This window comes from Anneissia japonica, unplaced genomic scaffold (genome assembly GCF_011630105.1).
Source record: "Anneissia japonica isolate Jap-2015-1 unplaced genomic scaffold, ASM1163010v1 scaffold284828_len130523_cov99, whole genome shotgun sequence".
NCBI lineage: Eukaryota > Metazoa > Echinodermata > Crinoidea > Comatulida > Comatulidae > Anneissia > Anneissia japonica.
This window is the reverse complement of record NW_022722598.1, coordinates 72,756-79,383: the sequence shown is the minus strand read 5'-3', so window position 1 is coordinate 79,383 and position 6,628 is coordinate 72,756. Positions and strand designations below refer to the sequence as shown.

The following is a 6,628-nucleotide window of genomic DNA, read 5'->3' as shown; positions in this document are numbered from 1 at the left end:
AGAGACAGATATACATCTAGTGCTTGTACGCAGCAACACTGATTCTACTTTATTATTATAATACAAGTTTCGACCTCAGTCCATCAAATTACGTTATCCATGGAAATAAAACAACGTACCGGTATACCTTTTCTAGAAATATTGCTAGATAACTGTGACCATCACTCTTTCAAAACACGTGCACTGTCCTATACCTAATTTATTTCCTGCACCTTTTCACTTATGTTTTACCTTTTATGAACTAATTAACATTTTGGAAGCAATACGGTACCCTTAAACTATTCGGCCTGTAGACACCCTCTCCCTCAGTGGCGGACTGTAGGGTCAATTGCAGGGTATGCTAGGTATTGGCATATCTAGGATGTACAGGGCCGCACGTCCTCCCCCTACCCCTGAAAAAAAATACTCGATTCCCCAGTTGCTATCGTTATCCCTTCATAATCACCGATCCCCCACTTTACCTTCCTAACACCATCAGCTCCTTTCCATTTCAAGACCCGCCATTGATGCTAGGGCCTGCTAGTGATAGGAAAAGTTCATAAGCCTACTATATACAGAATCAGGTTGCGTTCTAGTTAAAATACAATGCATGTTATTTTAATACCGGCATGGTTGTCTTCTCTTCAAAAGAATTCTTATTCCTGTATTTTAACAAATTTCAATTCAAATAATAATAATTCAAAGATTCTTCTATACCGCTCATATGTATGTAAATATATTTAAACTTTAATTGATTCAGATTAGCTTATAGATAAATTACCCGATAGACAGTGGAGGTCCCGATTTGTGAGAAGAGCATGCGCACATACTCTTGGAAGCATTGCTTCCATTCCAGTGTTAAATTGGCTATTCTGACGCCACCACACAGTTGTCACAATAGCAAATTTAAGCGTTGTAGGGTATGTACAAGGCAAGCAAATATATGCAGTGCATACCCTGGCTAAAACAAATTAAAAAAATATAGTAGTACAGTTTCTCCGTTTTATTTAGCATTTCTTAAGTCAGGACCTTCTATATACACCCTAATTTTTCCTAGGATAAGTCACAGTCGGGCCAATCGCATCGTACTTAGAATTTCCGCATGGCTGGTCTTCGATATTAGTCAATCACTATTCAGTGAGTCAATGGAAATCAGAGCATCGTTAATCGAGTGATGGTATCTTGGGCGCAAACGCAATATCGCGCAATCACTATCGTACGGTAATCCAGCAACAAACCCCAGATTAGCGTACGCCACTGATTTACGACAGTCGCGCATCAGTGATTTTGAACTCATCCAGGATTTGACCAATCAAAATAAGCCTAGATGTAAACATAAAATAAAATGCGCGAATACGAATACGAATATTTCGAGCGAATACTTAAGCCGGTTTTCCACTAGGCGAATTTATTCGCGCGAATCGAAAGCGTCGTTCATGCGTATTTACATGTTTATCAGAGTTTTCGCTTCAGTGAAATTGGTAGTTCGAACTGTTTCTATTATTTGCGAAGCGAAAAATGTTCGCAACCAAGTATGCGTGCGTTCGATTGGTTCGAACCAACCAAGCGTGTTGCTGATTGGTCCGAGAAAAAAAACGTACGACTTCAGGATACAAATGGCTCTCAGATTCATTGGTCCGGATCAGGAGTCCGGATTGGAAATCGTACGAATTTGAAGTGAACAGTCTTATTATTTTCCACTGAACCCATTTTCCACGATTTTTTCTCCGGACTCCGGACCGGGATCCGGGCTTGATGTGAACGTAGCCGGTTTTCCACTAGGCGAATTTATTCGCCCGAATCGAAAGCGTCAGTTTATGCGCATGCACATTCACATTCCTATCAGAGTTTTTGCGAAGCGAAAAAATGAGCAACCAATCAGAGCACAGGAAGCGAACGGACGCTTTGATTCGCGCGAATAAATTCGCCTAGTGGAAAACCAGCTTTAAAGCCCCATTCCCGGCAAAATTTCAGTTTTTAAGAAAAATCTAATTTTTGTATAGGCCTAATGTTATAAAGATTTATAAATATAATACGGAATTACTAGTTTAACTGAATTTAGACATTCCTAAGAATGAAAAAAAAGTAAAATAAGACTGAAATTTGATTTTTTTTTTTTTGTGTTCCACACAAAAAATAAATGCGGATGAATTTTTCATTTTGATTTTGCGATAGGTCGTGAGAAGAAATATCGTAGGCGCCGAAAACATTAGCCTATCCAACGCTGCTAGGCTAGGCCTGCTGCTGGGCTAGGCCTAGCCTTACCTCGATTTAGGTTCTGTTATCACACATAAAAACGGCCGACATGATATTTTCCGTTGCTAGTATTGACACTTGTAAAATATAATATTTCATAGGAATTATTTCAAATTTGTTAAAAAACTGATTCTGACTGAGCTTTTGACACTTGAACAAACATATATACATAATCTCATTAGAGAGGGCGCACTTAATTGACTGTATAAAAGTATACATAAAAGCGAGAGTATTCCAGTGGATGCGATCTACAACCTCTGAATTTGCCTAGTAGCGATGAATTCGTCCAGAAAATGGTAATATTTTATGAGAAATAGTCTGTATTTCTCTTCTTTTTTTTTATTCTTTTGCGTAAAACTAAAATTCATGCCAATATTTTTCCATGATTTATAATAATTGGAGTAATGCAAATGAATATTTTCTTTAAAAAAGTCAGTTTTTAGTGAAATTTTGCCGGGAATGGGGCTTTAAGCTCCTTTCACATCTATTCTGGTTCCGTTTCCAGTTTCTATTCTTATAACGCTGAAGACGTATTCTATTCACACCTGGCATCCGGCAACCGGAACGAGTGGGTCCTGGAGCGATTTTTTTCGACCGGATTTGAAACCTAAGGCTTCTGACCAATCAGAATTCTTCACACATCATAGTCAACCATTATGTATCGCATCAGGTATTCATATTATTTGTCCAAAACATATAAGGAACCAAAATCTAGACTATTATGTAGGTTACTAATGCAGAGGTCAACAAACTTGCCATCGGTAGACCTAGGCTTACGTACCGTGTGCGATTTTTTTCCGTACGAAACATTTGCATGAAACTTAACTCCACTCGGACCGCCTCGGATTGACTCGACTCGAGTTCGATACGAACAAGAGCAGGGATTTCGCAATGTCGTGACGCTCGAGTATTCTATTACCATTAACGGTACTGTTCTTTATATATGTTTACATAGGCCTAATGTAAGCTGTGTTGTATTTTGAACTATAATAAATTCTACTTATATAGAATATGATGCTAAAAATTAAAGTAACTTACGAATAATAGTTCGAAAAAATGTAATTAAAAGATTTTCAAAATATAAACAATACGACACAACTCGCGACGCAATTGTTCCTCCTAACGCGTGACGTCAGCGTGATGCCAGACCGGAACGGAAAACGCAGATTTGAACAGAATCGACAAAAACTGGACGAGGAACCGGAAATGAAAACGGAGCCTGAACTGGAACCTGAATAGATGTGAAAGGCGTTTTACGCTAGCGCTCTTAATCGCCCAGCCTGGACATCTCGCTAGTTACGCCATAGACTAAAGGCAGGCTCAGGCAACTCAACTCAACTTAACTCGTCGACATGAGCGCTCCGCGCAACTAAAAGGAACTAAACTCATGTCGACTTTGAGCAAAAGTCAACTCAAACTCAACTTGACTCATGTCGACAAATATGCGCGACTGTCAGTTCCTTTCAATTGCGGTCAGTTCTGTTCAGATCCTTTCAGTTGCGCAGAGCGCTCATGTCGACGAGTAGGCCGGTTCCCATTATCTTGTCAAGCGAAAACGTCGAGCGTCACGCGGCAAGCGAAGAGAATCGCGCAAAGTTCACAAGAGTTGACTTTTGGTAAAGAATGTCTCGCTTCCAATGATTCGCTTGCCTGTTCCCACTGCTGGCCGCGCGCAAAAACTCGAAATGGCGGGTGGCAACAGAGAAGTGATTTTGTTATCGCATTGATAGACAGAGGAGAAGGGCTGTGAGACGAATCAGATAAAATCCTCAGGATTAACATTCCCAGAACTCTATAATGAATCAAAAGAGTGAATATAAACAGTTTTTTTAGTTCATATTTATTCAAGGCCTAGAGCTAGGCCTCCTAAGGGTAGATAGTAGGCCTAGCCTACCCTACGGTAGGTCTCAGGTGTGCAGGGTATCAGAGGCCTAGGCTGGACAGGCCTAATACTGGTAGAAAGAGGAGATAACTCAACTCGTCTCTGCAAATCCGCATTGTCACATATTTTCTTTGCTCCCTTGTCACAGACCTAAACAAGGGTAGCCTAATATTGTTCCACAGAGTTTGCATGAAACGGACTCGTCGGTCATCGTTCGCACATCTGTACATTGTTTTGACAATGTTCGTGACTTTATTGTTGATCTTTGACATAAATTGAATCTAAGCCTTGCGATTGGTCCATCGGCCGCGAATTCGAAAAAGTTTGTCTTGGATCAACTCTTGTGAATTCGCAGACGAAGCCTCCGCGAACACCGCGTCGAAGTTCGAATATTGGGCGTTCGCGTGTTCGACTACAAATTCGTTTGCATGTTCACATTGGAAACGCCAGTCGCGTCTTCGATTCAGCCGCGCGCGCCACATTTCGACGCGAAATTCGCTTGATCGCGTTCAGTGGGAACCGGCCTTAAGTCAAAGATACTAGAAATACAAGATAGAGTCCTCCACACAAAAAAAGTGTTCCACCGTGTTCCACCGAAATGCATGGTGGGAATACGAAAAATGGGACGCCCCCTAAACTGGAATAGACACCCAGCAAAGATCTTATAAACACAAGATAGCGTTCTCCGCGATTTACGAGTGCAAATTCTGTAATAAGGCATGTATGGTGCCCTCTTGCTAAATTGGAAACTTTTGACCCTTGACCGCTCTGACCATACAGTACACCGCGCGACTTTACCTTAGGGTATCAATTGAACAGCAGAACAGGAACCATCTCAGATCCATGGCAACAGATAGGACGCCCTCTTCCAAAACTGATTACTTTTTCTCTTCGGTAATTAGCGTATGAATGGCGCCCTCTTGCTAAATGGGAAACTTTTGAACCTTGACCGACGCTTCTATTTGTTACGCGTAAATCGCGGTGAATGCTATCTTGTGTTAATAAGATCTTTGACACCCAGACAGTGACATCGGTGAATACATAACCTCTTTGGTGGCGGTAGAAATCGTTGCTATTATCCAAATAATACACAAAACAATTAAAGCATAACCATGAATCAGTAAAGAATAAAACAACAATACAGCGCAGAATCGCATGGCCGGACGCACTCTTAGTGAAAAAGTTTTCCTCCATTAGTGGAAAAGGAAGGGCGCCTTTTGCGTCTGGATATATTTAGCAACAGAAGGGCGCCCTGTACGTTGGGCACGAAGTATAGGAAACTTGCATGGTTAAAAAGAAGGGCGCCGCATACGTTGGGCACGACTTCCGCCTCATTTTTACAATGCGAGATCTCTATCTTGTATTTCTAGTATCTTTGGTTAAGTTGAGTTCCTTGTCGACCTTGTAATGATATGTTGTAGACAATAATATATAGTTATTCTGACTTTCTTGTATGTTTCTTTATTGGTATTTTGTTATCAACTACCTTAAGGCTCATGTGTCCTTACTCTATGTATCATACAATAGAGGGCTCACTCATAATCTTCAATACAGACCTGAGCCTGCCTAAATTAACGTACATCCGGCGTTAGATATGCCTGGCGTACCTCTCAGGTCCGAACGTAGCCTAAACGCAGCCTTTAGGGGGGTGGCAAGACGTTCGATGATCGAACGTGTGCTGCGTGCGTGCATGTTCGAGTTTCAAACAACTCTATTCGAGTTCGAATAGGGCGCCCCCTATTTCACGGTAGTACTTTTTTAACGTTCCATTGCATGCATACAAAATCATAGCAGTGGGACCTTTTGCAGTTTTATTGAGGAGACACTAGAGTGCTGACAAGATGGCGCAGCAATGCAGAGTTAGGTATGTGTACCATCCAAGATGGCCGTGTCGTAAAGCGCCACCTTCAGGCTTAGTATACATATTATTACATATTAATAAGCCCTCTGACCAGCTCTGACTGACTATTATTTCATTAATGATAATGAGTAATGGTAATAACAAATTATTAAACTATTGTAGCTAAAACGAGGCCAAGTGGAGCATCTTATTCAAAAATAAACTACCAAGGAATGAAAATTAAAATCGTGTACATTAATTACACCCAAACACCGCAACGCTCGAGTTTCAAACATACGGGTAACTAGCTGTACTGAACTTTCTGAGTAAATTGAGGGCGCAATTGCAAACGATGGTGCTTACCGAAATTTGATTGGCTAAATCTATGGCAGCCATCTTGGATGGTACACACACAGTTCTGTGTATTTCGAACATCAAATACATTGCGGTTAGCGCTCTAGTATTCTTATTATATCTCTATGGAAGGAGATGTAAAGTTTGTTTGTGTTGGTCTTATACCCTATTCAGACTACACTCTCTTGCGATCGGTTGCGATGTAATCGGTAGTAATCCAAAACTGATTACTCCCGATCGCAATCAACGAACGCATTCAGACCAACACAAACAAACTTTACATTCTAGGGCCTGGCCTCCGGTGGCTAGGCCTATGT

The 6,628-nt window shown here is 41.0% G+C and overlaps 1 protein-coding gene across 1 annotated transcript in view; it reads left to right on the top strand.

Annotated features, from left to right (window-relative positions):
* Positions 1-6,628, top strand: part of LOC117111967 (serine/threonine-protein kinase TBK1-like) — a 75,228-nt gene that overhangs the window by 732 nt on the left and 67,868 nt on the right. The gene's annotated exons all lie outside the window — the stretch shown is intronic.